At 42.3% G+C, this 21,924-nt stretch overlaps 1 pseudogene; it reads left to right on the forward strand.

The window, feature by feature from the left end:
• Positions 1 to 21,924, forward strand: part of LOC129704629 (alpha-1,3-mannosyl-glycoprotein 4-beta-N-acetylglucosaminyltransferase B-like) — a 126,604-nt pseudogene that overhangs the window by 26,718 nt on the left and 77,962 nt on the right.

Raw genomic sequence — 21,924 nt, forward strand, 5'->3', positions numbered from 1 at the left:
GTTTCAATATGCCCAAATTAAATTGGATTAAATATGTATATTCATCAGAACCACTCACTTATTTTGGAAAGTTGCCAACACCTTTGTTTTAGCACACATTAAGATACTTGGAACTCTTCCAGTTTCATCATTAAGTACTTGTTGGTCAGATATTGTACAGTCATATACAAATTTAATAGACCCAGAGTTTATTTTCCTTTAGTTTGGGGTCAACAGCCTACCTGATTCTGAAATTCAGTAGAGGGCACACATTAGATCAATGCAAATGATTTTCTACATTTCCCACACAAGTCAAACTGCAGCTTTTTTTTAGTGTCAGTCAACACTAATTGGTGTTGCAGTAACTAGATTGAGACCATTCCAAGTGCAGGACTCCATTCCCCCATCATTTCATTGCATTATAAAAATGATTAAGGGAGCAAGATCACATAGCATCGAATCATTTGTATCGACTCGCAATTTATGGAACTTTAATTCCCATTTTTTTTAGAAATGCAACACTAACAAGATGAATGTACCAGCACTTTTTGCACACAGTGATCTGTAGCTATTCCCCGAATCACTGGAGTCCTTGGAGCAAACTGTGTGTCTATTAAGAAGTCCATTATGCAAAAGAGTGCTGAGACATTGGTGGATACTAGAAATTTGGGCATATAATGCTGTTTATCCTTGTCTCGGTGCTATTGATCTGTATGTCTGTTTTTTTCATCATTTATCTTTGCAGTGGGAATTTGACCAAGTACTTCTGGTCAAGTTTAACCCTGGCAACCCTGTTATACATTTGTTAACTCTCTTATTTGCACCCATGGGTTTTGTGTGTATGCACAGGACAAGTATGTCTGAACATCTTCCTGCCATCTCCAGATGCGCATCTGATGTTTCAACAGCAAACATACACAGTGGATCTTATAGCTGCAGTGTGAAGAGCTGCCAGGTGTGAAATGAGATGAAAAACCATTGAACCCGTTTTCTTTGGTGACATTGATTAAAATAATAATATTAACTAATATTATGTAAATTTAATTATCTTTGGATAATCTACTGAGATCTATAGCAACCGCCTAAACAAACATGTAATGGTCCTTTCCTCAATGTATCCTTATATTGGTTACTAATCTAATGATCAGAGTGAATTTCCAATCAAGCACGAGGTATTTGACACAAACACTTCAGAAATCTGACAACTGTGTAAATTGAATGCATGTTGATTTTGTTCCAGGATCTTGGGACCGGACATTTGGTTTTGGCTGAAGTCATCGCCTCTGTTTCTGTGCTGTATCTCTGAATTAAATTAAGCCAAATTTAACCAAACAAAAAAAAATCCTACTCTTCCAAGGTTTATAGTTTATTTTGTTTTCCACTTTTCCTTTTTCCTTATCTCTGTCTGTCTGTGTCTATTTCCCTTAAAAATCAACCAATAATTTACTTTCTAGGAAGTTGCTTTGAGACATTTCCAGCACTCTGTTATAGAGGGAATTCTTTTCAATAACTATTTTTGCCTCGTTGCTTATGTTTGGAAGACAGATAGTCACTAAAACAGCCTATTATTTTAATTGATAATTTCCTGTGCTTGGATTTTGTATTTTCTTCTGCATGTTTGAGTGTGATCACAAAGAAAATGTAAAAATAATAAAATGCTTCACTCATGCACAGAAAAATATGTGGACTGCTTAGTCCACAAATCTTTCTAACTTATGGACTTTACTAATATGCTGTTTGTGCACAGTACATTTGTAAAGTCCATAGATATAAATGAAAAGATCTGCAATGGGGAAATATTACAGCAGAAATATCTAGCTGGTAAAAATAATGAAAAATGTAAATTATATTTTAATCATGCATAATCATAAAAGTGGCACATCTGGTAGAGCTGCTGCGTCACAGGCCAGACACCTGGGTTCAATCTTGACCTTTTTCGGGCTGTCTGTGTGGAGTTTGCACGTTCTCCCTGTTACCGTGTGGGCTTTCTCCCACATCTCAAAGTCATGTGGTTTTGCAGGTTAATTGGCCTCTGCAAAATTACCCCTAGTATGTAGGGATTGGACAGGAGAGTGGGATAACATAGAACTAGTGTGAATGGGTGATGGGTGGTCAGTGTGGACTGAGTGTGGCAAAGGGCCTAAATCCATGCTGTATCTCCAGATTATAATGGGAGTTCTCAAGAGATGATGAGCATCAGCCCAGCCAATTATATCAACATTAATAGAATCTACAATAACAGACCGGGAAAGTCGTCGTCACTTTTATTTCTATAGCACATTTAAAAAACAACTCCCGTTGGCCAAAGTTCTTCACATTGGTGGAGGTACTAACATTATACAACAGTGGTTCATAGATTACTTACAAACATCACTACATACATATAGCCCTCGCTCAGAGGACGTCAAGAAAGGCTTGGGAGTAGAGATGAGTTTGAAGTCTCGACTTAAAGGAGTCGATGGAGGGGGCAGTTCTGATGGGAAGTGGGAGGCTGTTCCACAGTCAACAGGGAAAGTTGAGGAGTTTGTAGAGGAATCTGATGGTGGCAGGGTCCTCAGTGGGTGATATCGATAGTGGGAGAATGGACAGTACGTGTTCTAGATTTCCGGAAGAGAGAGGCTATAAACCAGTTTAAATGCCATGATTAGTGGGTGGAGATCCCATGACTGAATGTCATTCGGCACAGTTGTGGAATTTCAGGCTTGACTAGCAGCAGCAGCAACAAGAAAAAGACAGGGCACAGTGGGTGTGACTTGAATAACATGTTCTAATTTCTTGAGGCAGCACCTCATGTAGATGCTTCCGTGATGGACTAGTCTGAGAACACTATTCCCCCCGCAGCATTTTAAGCTCCTGTTTCTCTGATCTCCAGGTTTTAATAACCCCATCGTGCAGTCCAATGCGCTCAATAAATTAAATAATCTCTGAGAACCAGTCTTTCCTGTTTGTGTCAGAACAAGCCAATGAGCCAGATACTGAGTTGGATGATCAGCCATGATCATATTGAATGGCGAATGGTGCAGGCTCGAAGGGCCGAATGGCCTACTGCTGCACCTATTTTCTAAGCCATTCTATCACCCACCCATTCCATTGACTTGGCTTTACCTGTTTCTGTAAATATTGCCTGAGAGGTTCGGAGGTTACGATTTGACTCTCATTTCAGCATTCCATTATGTTTTCAATTTCTACCCATTGCTATATCCTGCAGTTTAATAATGTTCCCTTCTTGTATCTAAGTCTCCTCATTAACTAGAAAGTAATTGTTACCGATACGGTCTTGCTATTCATTCCAAGGCAGATTATTCTTCTGTTTTCTCCATTCCTCTCCCCCTCTCTGAATATAAAAAACACTTTACTATTGAAGGGTCAGTGATCTGGAATATTAACTGTTTCTTTGCAAATGCTGCTTGACCTACGGAGTGTTTCTGTTAATTTCCATTTTTTCTTTATTAACCCAACTTCCTTTGAAAGCACTGTGTGGGGAGGAACTGCAGATGCTGGTTTACGTTAAGTTACTCCAGCATTTTGTGTCTACCTTCAGCGTGAACCAGCATCTCAGTTCCTTCTTTTGTAACAAAACTCCTTGTGGCTGTCTTGTTGCTCATATAATTTTTATCTCTTTGAATTAGCTGCCGAGATCATAACAGTTGGATGAATTAGTAACACATCAGTTAAGATAGTGTGTGGCAATGGGAAATGTCAGTTTGGGGGCTGTAGTGCATAGGAACGTCTGACAGGTTGTTCTGTGAGTCTCTGAGTAAAATTTATGATAAAATAAAACTAATATTTATCCCAGGATGGAAATTGAGCGATTGATCTGCCAGATTGATTAGTAGGACTGGATGTTACAATCCCTAAGGTTCTTCACCACAACTGACACCTGGTATTCTTGGGGATGACCACTGGGTGATTTTGCTACCAATCAGACATCTTCAGTTGTGTACCTCAACGTCACTGGGTGTTTCGGCCTTTTATCACAAGACACCCACAGTCGAGGAAGACCCACCGCAAGGTGATCAGACCTGGGTGTGTGTCTTATGGTTAGCCTCTAGATGGTCACGTGGCAGTCCAGGCAGCATCTTTTCTCTTCAGCCACAGCTAGGGACTGCTCCATTCTGCTTTTTTCCTTCCATCTTCCTCTCTACCGCTGACTGTGGCTGGTTGGGCCCAATGACTCGTGTCCGTTGTTGGGACAGTACTTGGTTGAGCTTGGCCTGGGGTGCTGATACCCTGTGGTGGTTAACCTGCCACTGGGCTTCACTCGACTGATTTGGCCTACCTCTTAGAAAGTAATGGTCAATGCGAGGCCCCTCACCAAGCTCTCTCAGGCACTTTTCCCTGCCCTGGTGGATCTTGACATGCATCTCTGATGTTAACAGTCTTATAAACACAAAATACATTAAACATGAAATTAAAGTGACGAGTGGAAAGGATTGGGGATGTGCCAAGATTGGGGGTGGGTGAGAGGAGGGGAGTCAGTGTCAGTTTACCCTCTGACAAAAGGGGGAGGAGTTGTACAATTTGACAGCCACAGGGAGGAATGATCTTCTGTAGCGTTCTGTGCTGTATCTTGGTGGAACCAGTCTGTTTCTCCTCAGGTGGACCAGTGTGTCATAGAGGGGGTGAGCTGTATTGTCCAGGCCGCTCTGCAGTTTGAGGAGCATCTCTCCAGAACTAGAACTAGACACAGGATTTAGGTGAGAAGGGAAAATGTTAATAGCAAATTGAGGGGCAGATCTTTCACGCAGACGGTGGTGGGTGTGTTGAACAAGCTGCCAGAGGAAGTGGGTTGCAGCAGCTACTATAACAACATTTAAAAGACATTTGGACAGGCACATGGATAGAAAAGGATTAGAGGCATATGGGGCAAACACAGGCAGGTGGGACTAGTGTAGATGGGGCATCTGGATCGGCATGAGCAAGTTGAGTCGAAGGGTCTATTTCTGTGCTGTATGACTCTAAATGTAAGATTTAAGTGATTACAAGGTTCAGCAAGGTATACATAATTTCCTCTGGGGTTCCAAAGAAAGGGTTGCATACATTTAGTTTAAGTGGGGCCATTCAGGGTGAAGTACTTATCATACGAAGTATAAATCTACAATGCTCTTTATTAAAATGTCATTGAGGTTGAGTAGGTTTGAAAATTGTAATGGATAGACAAATGATTTGAGCACAGAAATATTGCAGGACAGAGGGAAAAGGATGTATTGTGGGAACAGATGGAGAACTGAGTGGCTCCTTCAATGTGGTGGAGCAGGAATGTTGGCCATGTGGCCTCCCCTCGTTCCTAGGGCACTAATACCCCCCCCCCCCCCCCCCCCCCCCCCCCCCCCCACCCCCGGAAGCCTGATTTAAGCTCCATCTTCTCTGCCCATCTGAACTCTTAATTAATGTTGGTGCTCAATTGAAATCAATCATAAATCAATTGAAATTGTTTGATGAAGGTTGAGGACTAACAATTCCAAGTCATACATTTTTATTAAATTATGATGCAAGGGCACCAAAAACAATGTCTGTTTTTGACTTTGTGTCTGATTTATTTACAATGCTAAATATGGTGCAGACAATCAGTGGCGGACTGGCCAGGGTGTCGGCTTGCCCGATGGCAAGTGGGCCCCTGATGAAGTGGGCCCCTATATCAAGTGGGCACCTGATCAAGTGGGCCCCTGATGAAGTGGGCCCCCTATATCAAGTGGGCCCCTGATGAAGTGGCCCCCTATATCAAATCAAGTGGGCCCCCTATATCAAGTGGGCCCCTATATCAAGTGGGCCCCTATATCAAGTGGGCCCCCTATATCAAGTGGGCCCCTATATCAAGTGGGCCCCTGATGAAGTGGGCCCCTGGTGAAGTGGGCCCCTATATGAAGTGATGAAGTGGGCCCCCTATGTCAAGTGGGCCCCTGGTGAAGTGGGCCCCTGGTGAAGTGGGCCCCTGGTGAAGTGGGCCCCTGGTGAAGTGGGCCCCTGATGAAGTGGGCCCCCTATGTCAAGTGGGCCCCTGATGAAGTGGGCCCCTGGTGAAGTGGGCCCCCAATATCATGTGGGCCCCTGGTGAAGTGGGCCCCTGATGAAGTGGGCCCCTGGTGAAGTGGGCCCCCTATATCAAGTGGGCCCCCTATATCAAGTGGGCCCCCTATATCAAGTGGCCCCCCTATATCAAGTGGGCCCCCTATATCAAGTGGGCCCCCTATATCAAGTGGGCCCCCTATATCAAGTGGCCCCCCTATATCAAGTGGGCCCCTGATGAAGTGGGCCCCCTTTGTCTCCTGGCAACCAATATTTTTAGACCCAGTCCGCCACTGCAGACAATGTAAGGTGAACATTGACAACCACCCAATTACTTTGGTCACAAGGATGTGTAGTCACAGAATTATTTGGATTTTATACGTCATACTACTCATTCTACTCTTGTAATGGAATCATAAAGCATGGAAACAGGCCCTTCGGCCCAACCTGCCCACACCCACAAACACATCCCATCAACTCTAGTCCCATCTGTCTGGTTTGGCTCACATCCTGCTAAATGGATCCAACCCATTGTTGAATCTAAATTTGGCTACATAATTTTTGTTCCAATGTATTGTACTTTTAATAAATAAATAATAATAAAAAAGAACCATCCTACCACAACCAGAGAGCAGTGCTGAAATACTATCTACCTCTTTGGTGACCCTTGGATTTTCGTTGATTGGACTTTGCTGGCTTTACCTTGCACTAAACGTTAATCCCTTATCATGTGTACATCATTATAAATGGCTCGATTGTAATTCTGTATTGTCTTTCTGCTGACTGGATAACATGCAACAAAAGCTTTTCACTGTACCTTGGTACACGTGACAATAAACTAAACTGACAATATATTTTTAAAAAAAGAATCTAAATTTGGCTAAGGGAAAATGACAGACAGACCGACAAGGACTGATATTTGGCAGTGAAATGCATGCAGATGGAGATTTCTCTGGGTTAAATCGTAAAGCCCTGCTCCCTCCGGAATAGGCATGCGGATCTAGGTGTGCATTGTTTGCATATCATGTCAGCTTAGTGCTAGCTGCCCATTGTGAATGATTTCGGTATCTGGCTAGTGATAAGCACAGTGCTGATGATAGTTTATGATAAAATCATAAATTATCAGTTGCTAACATGATAGTTTATGATAAAATTGAGAGGTAAGTTCCTATTAAAGGTAGCAACAGCACGATACAGAAGCCTTGAAGTCAACATAATGCCCTTCAGCACTTACCTGCTACACCACTCCTTTCAGAATGTTGCACCAAATATCACTGGTGAGAAGCCCCAAACACAATTCAGATTCAAGCAGTCACAAGCCCATGGGGGCAGGATGAGATCTCAGAAATTACCACGGTACGGCAGTGTGCAGAAGAGGGTTCTCCTGCTGAACCATTTCAGCGTTCCAAGGTGAAGGAAAAGTTGATTGGAGGGTAGGTAAGCTCCAAAATGATTCAGGAGCCATAAAATAATTATCTATCATGATCTGTCTGCTCAGAGCAAGTGTGATAACCCCCCCCCAGACCTGTCAAAGGAGAATAGAACTGGTGATTCTTAGTAACCCAAGACTCTAAGGTTACTAATAATCTAAGATTCTTAGGTTCTAACTTGGTACAGTTCAATCGAGTATTGTGTAATCCGAGCTGTTATATGACCCAATATGTGTGTTGATGTTGTACTCTATTGACGAGTACAAAAATCTATGTTGAAGCTCAATGCAATATGGAGGGAACTGCCATTGACAGATGGTCTATATTTCTTTTGAGATGTTACCTCAAGTCCAATCTGAAATTATCTTGGAAAAAAAAAGCATAATTCGGTTGACTTGGCGAATATTGTTCTTCCAACACTGGGCAGTATAACATTTGCATTCAAGGCTTTGCTGTGTGCAAATTGCAGTTGCATTTCAAATTGACCACTTCCTTATTGCTTCAGCGCATCCTTTTGAATGATTTAATATTGATTAACTGAAGGATACAGCATGGAAGCAGGCTCTTTAGCTAACCAAGACCAAGGCAACCATCAGTAACCCATCCATCCACACTAGTTCTATGTTATCCCACTTTCTTGTCCACTCCCTACACACTCAGGGCAATTTACAGAGGCCATTTAACCTACAAACCAGCACGTCTTTGGGATGTGGGATGAAGCCGAGAACTCGGAGCAAACCAATGTGGTCACAGGTAGAACGTGCAAACTCCACTTTCACAGCACCAGAGGTCAGGATCAAACCCAGGTCTATGGCACTGTGAGACAGCAGCTCTACCAGCTGTGCCAGTATGCCACCCGCAGAAGTTCATTAAATATTTGGTATAAATGCAACATCTTATACTGATGGAGCCATTGAGGGACCCAGCATTGCTATTTATTTGCAAAGTGAACTACAGTTTGAAAAACATGTAAAGGAAGTGTTTTATCATTGACATGCATCAGTACCAAATGTCCTTGGAACCCTGCCAGAAAATGTATACTAAAGGTTTTTCCAATATCGACAATTATAATGAAGATTTGATAAAATGACATATCTTTGTAATTCAAGTAAATCGGACATTTTATATTTATTTCTAGATGATGTGGATGGAGTAACTCAATACCAACAAGAACTTCTGGAGTTTGATACCAGATTGCACAAAGCTGAGAAAGACATATTGATTTACTCCCAGAAATTGAAGCTTCTCTTGGAAGAGGTTAAATATAATAATGCTATCGGGATGAAGCCAATTGACAATGACACATCCATAAAACTCTCCAACTTTTCGGGTAAGCTCACTTAAATTTTATTTCTGCGAATTCAAATGATAAACAGCGCTGATCTGATTTATGTAAATGCTGGTAAAGATTGGGAACAAGCAGGACATTGATGTTATTAATTAAACAAATTATAATTGTTTATCAAATGCCAGGGAACAAGAATCCAACTAAATTAAAATGAGAAATCTGCTAATGCTGTAAATTGAAACTAAAAACAGGAAATGCTAGCAGCAGTTGATTGCCTAAGTGACATTAACTTTGTTTTTCTCTCCGTGGTTCATTTGCTGAATGTTGACTAATACAGACTGATAGCAGGAGTGCCGTGTGAAAATCTCTCAAAGCCAGATGAAGAGTTTTTTAGGTCTAATTAATTTTTCTTACTGCTTTGAGAATTGTTTCAGAAAATTAGATCAATTCTTAACCTGGGGACTGGGTGAGACTAAGCGGAGACATTATTTAAAGATTAAAGTTACCATGTAAAGAGAACATCTTTCTTTGACATTTCCTAGTGTGTGGCTTGTGTATAAATGCCAGGAGGATCTTGTGTTCTTACCCTGGTGTGTGCTCAATTGAACAAATTAAGCCAGAGTACAGAAACAGACCATTCAGTTCAACTAGTGATTATTATCTCATGAATATTGTCTCCTCATAATTTGTTGTTCACAATTCCCCTTTCTTTCATGTACTTGACTGGTCTCCTTTTGAAGGCATCCAAGTTACTTCCTCAAGATTGACCCTTGGAGTCTGGTGATTTACAATCTGGCCATGCTCTAAGTCAGTCGCTCCCAAACTTTCTCATCCACGGTCAAATATTGATCAAACATTTAGACTTAACGGCTGATATTTCAAAACATTTTCATTTTGGCTCTGCAGCTTATTAAACACACGATAAAAGCATACATAAAATCAAATTAAATAATTAAAACAAAATACAAGCATGAAATGAAATGTTGTGGACATCCTTACAGCCCTTCCTTCATGGACCAGAATTGGGCTGCGTACGGGAGGTTAGGAACCAGCACTCTAAGTGAAACTCGATGCTATTGACATTCACACACAAGCAGAAAGGAAAAGATTGGCTGACCTAAAACTTAGTTTTGCCGCCTATTCTTTAATGCCAGTGGTTATTGAAGAATTATCAATCCCAAATGTTTAAATGAACATTTGTCCTACAGTCTGGTGTTGAGTTTGAAGTTTCTACATCCTCTTTCACACAAATATTTCCTCATTTTCTTTGCCTCTCCTTTTTAAGACTATGCTCCATCTAACCAGCAGGGCTAATATTTCTCTCGCTGCCTTAATTCCAGGAAACTTTGAAGCCATTTCCCTGTAACCGTCTAAATTCTGGGTATGCAACTGTTGTTTATGCAATCTCTCTAGATATCACCCTATCCTGCACTCCCACTAAACCGAGTATATGCACCCGATGGTGGAACCTACATTACTCCAGGTGTCATCTTATCAGGACTTTTTACACCTGTAGCATACCTAACACCTGCATTCTAATCTTCTGGAATAATAATCATTCTCTAGTATTGGTTAAGGCTTTATGATTACTTTGTCTGTGCCTATCCATAACAGTTTAACAATCTGTGTACATGATCTGTTAATCTATCTGCTTCTCAATGTTTCACAGTGTTATCAAGTACTTTTCTATTCTCTAATTTCAAATAAAATCCTGCACCTTCCTCCCCCCCCCTCATCCTCCAATCCCCCTAGCAATGCGCTAACATCTCTCCCGTTATTCTGTTCCTATCCCCTCCTTAGGTTTATCTCCCACCCTTCCCTTTCATTCCCCCTCCTTCCCTTTCCATCCATATCTGTCTTTCCTGCTTTACATTTCATTTCTCCTTTTCTTTCCCTTTGTCTCCTTTTCACCTCTGGACTTTGTCACTACCTCCACCCATCTGCCAATCACCCTCCTCTCACCTGTATTAATCTATCACTTGCCAAGCTTTGCCCCATCCCTTACTTCTCTTTCCAACTTTCTTCACCATAGTCAAATCAATCTTATCATTATTGATTGAAGGGTCCCGACCCGCAACGATGCAATTTCTTTCCCTCCACAAATGCTGCCTGACCCACTGAGTTCTTTCCTCCAGCATTTTGTCATTTCAGCGATAATGGCGTGCAGAGTGAATGAATGTAGTGTATGAGAACTAATTTCTAGATTGCTGTGTAGGGAAATCAACATGCTATTCTAGACCCTGTACTGTGCCATAATGAAGGAGTTTCAATGGGCTTTCCTGAACAGGGATGATAATGTACAGTTGTAGATTCTGTGGGTAGAAACTTGCAGTATCAGAAACTCCCATTGTGTCTGCTGTCAAATTAATAGTTTAGTTATCACTGCATGGAAAAATGGTGGGGTCCTACAAAAATAGCAAATAAATAAATAAATAACATATTGCTCTGCTTTTATTGATGTGGTTCAAGATAAATGTTTACATGCGTATATGCATTACATCCCACTAAAAAACATACTGTCGGCCCTTTGTGACACCTGAGTGGAAAAACAAGACCTTGGTTAATCAAATATTCCATCCAAACCAATGCACTTTCAACATTCCCTGAAACATGCAAAGACATGTCATCTTAAATTAAGCACTCAAATCTTGGCATGGAGCTTGAAATTATGACTTTCTGATTCGGAGGCCAGCAAGTCGCAGTGACACTTAGATAAAAATCAGAACGAACATGCTAATGGATTTTGCTACAAAATGAAAATCATGCTCCATTAAATGCTCACTGGATATCCTTCCCCAGGATGTCCAGCACAGATGCACATGATTATACTGGAGTGAACGCTTGCTGGAAACATTGTTCTGGCCATTGACCCTGTTCCAATTTTGGGCATCATGATGGTTAAATAATATAGAATCTTGGCTTGGGTTCATGAAAGTGTAGTGAGCTGGTTTGATAGGTTGCTGGGAAAGAGGGTCTAGTGGTGACTAGGGAAGTGATGTATGCAAGAAAGATCAGGCATGGAAAGCTTCCGAAGAAGAATCAGGACCTAGTTTAGGGCTGATAAAGAAGAAGGTTTTGCAGGACGGATTGGTGTGTGGGGTTAGGGCAGTGGGATGGTGGAGAACACTGTCTGCATTAGAAATCTAAAAATCACGGGATCTTGGACTCAACTGATCATATGAGATAGTGGGAGAAGAACAATTGAAGGCGAGTCATGACCTTAGGATATTGGACTGGGTTAAAATGATCAGATGTCAGGACCAGGAAAGATCATAGGATCTGGCTGCCACAAAATTGGTACTGGGACTAAAAGGTGATTGGGGAGATGTGATCAATGGTAGGTGGGATAAGGGTATTGGTTCCACTTCAATAGGATCAAAGTTCCTTGCAGAGATCCCAGTCCAAAACTGTGGATCTTAATCTGGATGTGCCAGGATTGTTGAATGACATTTTGAAACAATTTAAAAAGAGCACGGCATAGCAGGAGATGATGTCATCCCACTTGTGACTGGTGCATAAGTTACATCACATGAGCAAGGAAGAATCACTGCAAATTGTTCAGTTAACGTTATTGGAAAAGTACATTTTCAGTTTACTTTAGAGATACAGTATGGAGACAGGCCCTTCAGCCCACTGAATCAACGGCAACCTATGATAATTCGTATGCTAGTTCTATCCTACACTATCCTAGGGACAATTTATGGAAGCCAATTAACCTATAAACCTGCACATTTGTCAAATGTGGGAGGAAGCCGGTGCACCCAGAGAAAACCCACGCAGTCACAGGGAGAACGTGTAAACTCTGTACAGACAGCAGCCGTAGTCAGAATCACCAACCTGGGTCTCTACCGCAAGGCAGCAGCTCTGCCACTGTGCTACTGTGTGTTGAATAATGCATTAAATAGCATAATGGGAGCACATTTCATCGCATGTTCTTTCATGAGGCTGTATACAATTTTGAATCATGTCTATGCACAACGCATCTTATGTTAATGGCTTTTGGCCATAATTCTGGCAGATTTTTTTTTCTGGTATAGTACACTAATACATCAAAATTGTATCTGTTCCAAAAATGTCAGTGTCTGCGAAACAAATAAACAATGAACTGAAGCTCAATACTACGAGCATGGAGGAAAATAGACAGTCGTGTTAAACAGATGATTGAAAACTGTCCATAGGAGCAAATCCAAAATCTGGATAAAATTAATCAGTATCATACGCCAATTAAATCCACGTTGGCTGAGAGAAAATCAAAGAAATACAGATACTGGAAATCTGAATTATAAAACAGGACATGCAGGAGACTCTCAGCAAGTCAGGTGGTTTCTGTGGAAAGAGAAACAGTTAACGTTTCATGTCAAGAACCTTTCATCAGAGCCTTATTACGGTTAGTTACAGTTTAGTTTATTGTCACGTGTACCGAGGTACAGTGAAAAGCTTTTGTTGCGTGCTATCCAGTTGATGGAAAGACAATACATGATTACAATCGAGCCATTTACAGTGCATGGATACATGATAAGGGAATAACGTTTGGCTCTTTTGATAATCTATTCAATTAATCTCAGTCCCCCATTCTTATCCCCAATTGCCATTGGTCTACAAAGGAACATAAAAGATTCATAGAAGTGTTTAAGAAGGAACTGCAGATGATGGAAAATCGAAGTTAGACAAAGTGCTGGAGAAACTCAGCGGGTGCAGCAGCATCTATGGAGTGAAGGAAATAGGCAACGTTTTCGGGCCGGAAGAAGGGTTTTGGCCCGAATCTTTGCCTATTTCCTTCGCTCCATAGATGCTGCTGCACCCGCTGAGTTTCTCCAGCATTTTTGTCTACCAAAGATTTATAGAATATGGAAATTAAAAATAAGGAGGCAGAAACACTGCATTTCATTCAGTTCGAGACCAGAACTATCATAAAAGGAAGATATCTCTGGCAGAGGGCAAGGAAGATCTGTTGGATTAATTTGCATCTATTTCAATTTGAGAGGCCAGGTGTGTTAAACTCGGGGTGTGGATAGGTAAATGCAATAGGTATGTTACAGCCATTACAGAAACCTGGCTAAGGGAGGGAGGGGCAGGACTGGTGGCTTCACGTTCTAGGGTACAGGCGCTGCAGGTGACATAGACGTGGGGATAAAAGAGGAGGGGGGTTGCTTTACAGATTGGGGAAACGTCACGGGAGACATCTAAGATGACATTAATGATGGTTCGTCCAGTGAAACTGTGTGGTGGAGATGAGAAATAAATAAGTATTGGGTAGATTCTGCGGCCTTAAAGCTTTATCAGTAGTGGAAACATCTATGTTTCCTGTTTGCTGGGGAGATTCATCCCCACTCCAGTCTTAACACATTGAGATGATAAAGTTCTCCACAGGATAGCCACAGGTAAAATTCTGCCTTGTTTGTACCTGGAGAGTTACGCAAACAGCTGACAGTGCCAAATCTTAATCTAGAAGGACAAATCTGCTGAAAACCTTGCCGAGTCTTACAGGCGACCATGTTTTACTGCCACTCCCTGGCTTTAGAATTAAACAAATAGGCTGATTTTTCAAAGTCTTGGGGAAAGTGCAGTTTGAAGCGGCTGAATCAAATCATTCATTGTTGGTAGTTGATGCATCTCTTCACTTAGCCCATGGTGGATCCATGGTTGTTTGTGGTCGTGGTGGCTTGTGTTTCTGTATCAATCTCCAAGTGATATGAAAGAGCTGGAAAAATAAGATCATGTGTCTTTACAAGAAATTGTCTCTTTTCAGTTAAAAACATTTAACCACAGGAAAGAGGCAGATCTTCAACCACAGAAAAGACTCTACATCTTAGAGCAAACTGTCACAAGCAGGCTTTGTGAATACAAATTGTACTTTCTGTGCTAACATAGAATACACAACTGTACACCACTGGAGCAACCCCTTTAACCCACCATGTCTGTGCCCAATATGATGCCAGGTTAAACTAAGCTTTTTTTAAAATTGCTGTTTTTTTCCTTTTTCCTTCCGTCCACAATATTTAATATGTAAAATAATGTGTGATTCTGTTCCATTCTGTTTGTAGTTTGTTTGTTTGTCATTTTGCACAAAGTCCGCGAGCATTGCCACTTTTCATTTCACTGCACATCTCGCATCTCATTCCCCGGAGACGCGTGGACTCCCGGGGCTTCAGCGGCAGGCGCAGCGTGGACTCTCGGCGTGGAGCGGGTGAGCCCTCGCTGGAGGGGAGCGCTCCGTTTCGCTGGCCCGGGGCTGCCGGCAGCCTGAAGCCGCGGTCTGCACAGCTCCAGCTGGCGCGGCGTCTACAGCCCGGGCCCTCGTGGGGGACCCAGGGGAAGAAGAAGCCATCACTGCCGGCCCGCGGCCAACTTCTACCGCGGGTCCAGCATGGACTTACCATCTCCCCTGGAGGGGAGCTTCGACCGCCGGCCTGCGGCCTACACCAGCCTGAAGCCGCGGTCTCCGGTGGGGAAGAGCCGATCCTGGACTTACCTTGCCTTTGACTTTGTCCCTTACCATCTGGACGCCCGCAGCAACGGCTGCGGAGGGTGGAGGTCCCGACCACGGGGGGAAATGGAGGAGGACCGACCTAGTTCTGTGCATTCATCACTGTGGTGGCTGTTTGTGTTATATTTTTTATTGTGGTTGTGTGTTCTTTATTATTTTATCGCTGCTGACAACCCAAAATTCCACCGACCCTGGTTGTGTGGAAAATAAATTCTATCAATAAATCAATCAAATAAACTTGACTTGCAAATGATCCTCCATTCCCTGCATGTCCATGTGCCTATTTAAAAATCTCTTAAATGCCACGATTGTATTTTCAAATGTTAACATATGTAAAAGAAAGATCTGCTTGGTGTCTTTATACTGCACCAGGAAGAGTGGTCAGCATGGTGGCGGAGTTCAATCCTGGGCACGGATGCTGTCTGTACGGAGTTTGTACCTTCTCCCCATGACTGTGTGGGTTTTCACCAGGCGCTCCGGTTTCCTCCCACACTCCAAAGACGTGCAGGTTTGTAGGTTAATTGGCTTTGTTAAAATTGTCGCTAGTGTGTAGGATAGTGCTAGTGTGCAGGGTCGCTGGTTGGCGCGGACTCGGTGGGCCTGTCTTACTAAACTACAAAAAAAGTGGGACGAGGAGGGAGATCCATTGGTTTAACTTTAAACTTTACACTTTAGAATCCTAAGTTAATTCAAACCCGTTTCCATTTTCTAACCATAAAAAAATCTTGTTCACCCACCACAATTCCATTACCATTCCCCACCCTTACAATATATTAAAATACCAGTCTCTTGATCAGCCACACCAATGACTGTCGATGTTGAAACTTCTGCCGTTATTTCACTAATCAATTATGTTTCTTAACCTTTCCTTCCTCCTATAATTAAGATATGAATGCTTGAGCAAGCTTGTTGGGCGTTTGGGCAACGGTCTCTTCATGTGGCATGTTGTACCGTATTTGGTACAGTGAGCTGTTTTGTTGGTAACGTTGCAGGGAAGTGCACTGAGAGGTTTCCCTATGTTAAAGTGTTCCTGTAAACACAAGGTATTCATTCTCATCTTCACCAGCCTGGTGCTGTTTTGGTTCGGAAAGAATTCAATTTTCCTAATGTACAGCTTTTGCAAACATGGGGAGAACGACATGATGGTCTCGCCTCAGTTTTGTGGCAGTGGCCAGAATTTATATAAGCTGTGACAGTACTCTGCACTACCTTTACTCCAACTACAGCGAGGCCCCCCCCCCCCCATCACAAACAGCATTGTTCATGGTTGCAGAATACCCGGCAACCTTCCATATCCAAATAATTGCTTCCAAATTGTGGTTGGTGCTGGTAAAGTGCAAACATGGACACTCATTTCATGGTGCTAAGCTGTGTGCACTGGAAGTGAGATGAATGGCAAATGGGTGCATATTGATGGCCAGGACATAAAGTGGCTTTCCAAACCAGCTTCAATAATGCTTGGGAATTTTTCTCCCATCTAGCCAACAAGATTTCAGTGGAAGATTTTATCTTCAATGCAACATCTTCAACCAAGAAAGCACTCCCTATGGGAGCAGGGAAACATGCCATTCAGCCCTTCCCCTACACGCTGATCAGGTTGCCTAATTGACTTAAAGCCCTGTCCCACTGTACGAGATAATTCAAGAGTTCTCCCGAGTTTGCCCCGATTTGGACTCGGAGATTTACGGTAATGGCCACTCGTAGGTACTCAGGGCTCTCGTGGACATTTTTCACCATGTTGAAAAATCTTCACGAGTCTTCCCGTGCTTACTGCGTTTCCCAAGAACCTGCCGTTTGCGTTACGAGCCGCTAAGAAACGCCCCGAGCTCCGACGTATCCTCTACGTACATTCTACATGCTTATCACGAGTTTGATTTTTTTTTTTTTAAACTCGGAAGAGCTCTTGAATGAATAGTGGGACAGTGCTTTTAGTCCCAATTACTTGCACCTGGCTCATATCACTCCAAATCTTTCATATTCATGATCCTGCTTGTATCTTTTACAAGTTGTAATTGTACACACAACCCTACCACTTCCTCTGGCAACTCGTTCCACACAAGCACCACAGTCTGTGTGGAAAAAAGTTGTCCTGAGGCCCCTTTTATATCTTTCTTCTTTCATCCTAAACCAATGCTCTCTACTTTGTCTCATCCACCCTGGAGAAAGGATTGTGACTATTCATGTTATCTATGGCCCTTATGATTTTATTTACCTCTGGAAGGTCATCCTTACGTAGCAGGGAAAAGAAGTCCTGGCTTATCCAGTCTCTCATAACAAATCTTCCAAACCCAATAACATCCTTGTAAGTATTTTCTGCACCATTTCCAGCTTAACAACATCCTTCCGATAACTACCGTTCATTCAGAAAGTATTCAGACCCCTTCGCATTTTCCACATTTAATTACGTTACAGCCTAATTTTAAAATGGATTAAATTCTTTATTTTTTATTGTCAATATACACACAATACCCCATAATAAAAAGGCAAAAACAGGTGTTTAGACATTTTTGCAAAGTAATTAAAAATAAATAACTGAAATATCGCATTTACATAAGTCTTCAGACCCTTTATTCAGTACTTTGTTGAGGCACCTTTGGCAGCGATTACAGACTCAAGTCTTCTTGGGTATGACGCTACAAACTTGGCACACCTGTATTTGGGTATTTTTCCTCCCATTCTTCTCTGCAGATCCTCTCAAGCTCTGACAGGTTGGGTGGGGAGCGTCGATGCGCAACTATTTTCAGATCCCTCCAGAGATGTTTGATCGGGTTCAAGTCCAACGTCTGGCCGGGCAACTCAAGGACATTCACAGACTTTTCACAATGCCATTCCTGCGCGTGCCTTGGCTGTAAGGGTGCTTAGGATCATTTTCCTGTTGGGAGGTGAACTTCCGCACCAGTCTGAGGTCCAGAACGCTCTGGAGCAGGTTTTCATCAAGGATCTCTCTATACTTTGCTCTGTTCATCTTTCCCTCGATCCTGACTAGTCTCCCAGTTCCTGCCGCTGAAAAACATCCCCACAGCATGATGCTGCCACCACCATGCTTCACCGTAGGTATGGTATTGGCCAGGTGATGAGCGGTACCTGGTTTCCTCCAGACGTGACGCTTGGCATTCAGGCCAAAAATTTTAATCTTGGTTTCATCAGACCAAAGAATCTTGTTTCTCATGCCTTTTGGCAAACTCCAAGCGGGCTGTCATGTGCCTTTTACTGAGGAGTGGCTTCTGTCTGGCCACTCTACAATAAAGGCCTGATTGGTGGAGTGCTGCAGATATAGTTGTCCTTCTGGAAGGTTCTCCCATCTCCACAGAGGAACTCTGGAGCTCTTTCAGAGTGACCGTCGGGTTCTTGGTCACCTCCCTGACCAAGGTCCTTCTCCCCCGATTGCTCAGTTTGGCCAGGCAGCCAGCTCTGTGAAGAGTCCTGGTGGTTCCAAAGTTCTTCCATTTAAGAATGACGGAGGCCACTGTGATCTTCGGGACCTGCAATGCTGCGGAAATTGTTTTATACCCTTCTCCAGACACAATCCTGTCTCAGAGGTCTATGGACAATTTCTTCGTCTTCATTGCTTGGTTTTTGCTCTGACATGCACTGTCAACTGTGGGACCGTATATAGACAGGTGTGTGCCTTTCCAAATTATGTCCAATCAATTTAATTTACCACTGGTGGACTCCAATCAAGTTGTAGAAGCATCTCAAGGATAATCAATTGAAACACGATGCACCTCAGCTCAATTTTGAGTATCATTGCAAAGGGTCTGAATACTTATGTAAATGTGATATTTCAGTTATTTATTTTTAATTACTTTACAAACATTTCTAAACATCTGTTTCCGCTTCTTCATTCTGGGGTTTTGTGTGTAGATTGATGATTTAAAAATATATAATTTAATCCATTTTAAAATAAGGATGTAACGTAACAAAATGTGGAAAAGGTGAAGGCGTCTGAATACTTTCTGAATGTACTGTAGATGACCATAACTAGACCATAATCGGCTTGTACTCGCTAGAAGTTCGCTTGTACTCGCTAGAATTTAGAAGATTGAGGGGGGATCTTATAGAAACTTACAAAATTCTTAAGGGGTTGGACAGGCTAGATGCAGGAAGATTGTTCCCGATGTTGGGGAAGTCCAGAACAATGGATCACAGTTTAAGGATAGGGGGAAGTCTTTTAGGACCGAGATGAGAAAAACATTTTTTACACAGAGAGTGGTGAATCTGTGGAATTAATAATAATAATAATAATAATAATAATAAACTTGATTACGGACTCAAGGTCCAGATAAGGGGCAACATTACATTAAAAATGCATTGCATATCAAATATCATAAATATATATAAAATCATAGTACATCACTTAAAAACATCATAATTTATATTTAACAAAACCCACAATACTTAAGTTAAAAATCCAGATTAAAAGATGATCAATGTTCTACAACGAGACAACGATACCAGTATCTCCACAACTGGGATTCTCTGCCACAGAATGTAGTTGAGGCCAGTTCATTGGCTATATTTAAGAGGGAGTTAGATGTGGCCCTTGTGGCTAATGGGATCAGGGGGTATGGAGAGAAGGCAGGTACAGGATACTGAGTTGGATGATCAGCCATGATCATATTGAATGGCGAATGGTGCAGGCTCGAAGGGCCAAATGGCCTACTCCTGCACCTATTTTCTATGTTTCTATAACTACAAATGTGGCCTTGCCAAGATGCTGTAAAGCTGTAACATGACATCTCAACTCCTATCATCGGCGCGGTGACCGATGAAAGAAAACATACCAAATGCCTTCTTCATGGACCTGTCTACCGGTGTTGCTACATTTAAGGAACTGTGTACTTCTCTGAGTGTTCACTCTTCACTCCTGCTATTTAATGTGTGAGTCTCGGTTTGAGTTTTATGCCAAAGTTGTGATGTTGAACTTGCTCCACACGCTGCACAATAATTATACCAGGTTGCCACAATCAATAATAAACAGTAACGGATCTCTAACTCAAAAATAAAATGGGCTGGAAGCATCTTAACATTCATCTCCTTATTTTACAGGGGCAGTCGAGACGAAAACTTTGAATCCAATGGAAAAATTTCGTGTTCAACTACCAAATATTTTCTATTATCTTCCTCATCTGATTACTAATAAGGAAAGTCTTCAGCCTAAATCACTAATAGGACAGGGAAGAACTGGAGGTAAGGGGCATAGAAGTGTGTAAAAATTAAAATGTATTGGTACATTTACTGTAGAAACTTTGCAAAAATTGTTCTCACATTATCCTGTCGTATTGAAACAATTCAACCATTAAATGTCAATTCCTTTGCTTTCAATTTTGCGAAACCTTTCACCTTAAAGTTGGACTGTTGCTCCAGGATTTGTCAACGTTCAGGTTTTGTGAATGATGGGACAATGTGTAAAAGTTTTTTTTAAAAGCCTTGGATTTGAATAACATTTTACACAAACTCTAGATGCTCTAATGTGATTTGCAGTTGAATAAATACTCCTGTAGCTTCAGTTACTGTGGTAGTATAGGAAATCAGACTCATTGTGTGCATGGTTTGGTCCTAAAAATAGCATTTAATAACCTCCTTGAAAAATGTACATTGGTTGGAACACAATTGACAATCCCCTTCAAAATAATGCCATGGGTTGTTTTATTTTGCCTAAGAGGGCAGGCTCTCCTGAATGACAAAGTCACCAATAATGCTACACCCCTCTGTACTGAATGGGAGTGTTATGGGCCTGTCCTAGTTAGGCAACTTTTTAGGCGACTGCAGGAGACCACATGTTCGCGGGTGGTTGCCGGGGAGTTTCCGGGGAGTAGCCTTCATGGTCCCATATTCTGGGAACTAGTCACGGCCTCATTATAGTCACCGCAAATTTTTCAAAATTAGGGATGACTAGAATGAAGCCGCCATGGAGAGTAGCGAGAATTCTCGTGCCGTATGTGGGTCGCCAGGAGGTCGAAGGTTCTCTTGGGTTCTCCTAGGTTGTAGCCGGTGCTGACCGGAGAATTTCATTGGTTCATTGGGAATAAAAACGTAAGCAGTCGTCCGCCGAGCTTCACAGCCGTGTTTCTCTCTCTGGCTTCTTAAAAATTGTCGCCACTCCTTCTCCCCTCCTCTCCCCTCCTCTCCCCTCCTCTCCCCTCCTCTCCCCTCCTCTCCCCTCCTCTCCCCTTCCTCTCCTCCTCTCCCCCCCTCTTTTAAAGGACTTACTTTACATTGTGCATTTTAGCTTCTTAGTTACAGCCAACCTTCAATCAATCAATCAATCAATCAACCTTCCTGTTCATCGCGTTGTATGTCTGTATCACATTGGCTTTGCTCTGTGTGAATTTCACTCAGACAGCAGTTCCCCCGCTTGCCCTGTCCCCCGCCTGCATAATGGGCTGGTGAAGGAAGCAATGTGTGGTGTGTGTTCGTGTTCGTGTTCGTGTTCCAGTCTGACAGTCGCCGGTTTTTCAGGTGTCTGCCGGCAACTTGACAGTCGCATGAAATATTTGCCTGTGGGACAGGCCCATGAGTCTAGATTTTTGTCTTCCTTCAGTGGAATAGGACTTGAACCACTTGATAAGAATGTAGCATTGAATCATAATTGATTAGCTCTCAGAGGCCACGAAGCTGAGAGAAACAATTTTGCCAATTTAGGAAAAGCTTCTAAAACATTTCTCCATGAACAATAAAGGCCACAATGTAAACTCCATAGCGACTGATGCATAATCATCATATCGGGCATG

Source organism: Leucoraja erinacea, chromosome 1 (assembly GCF_028641065.1).
Source record: "Leucoraja erinacea ecotype New England chromosome 1, Leri_hhj_1, whole genome shotgun sequence".
NCBI classification, from domain to species: domain Eukaryota; kingdom Metazoa; phylum Chordata; class Chondrichthyes; order Rajiformes; family Rajidae; genus Leucoraja; species Leucoraja erinaceus.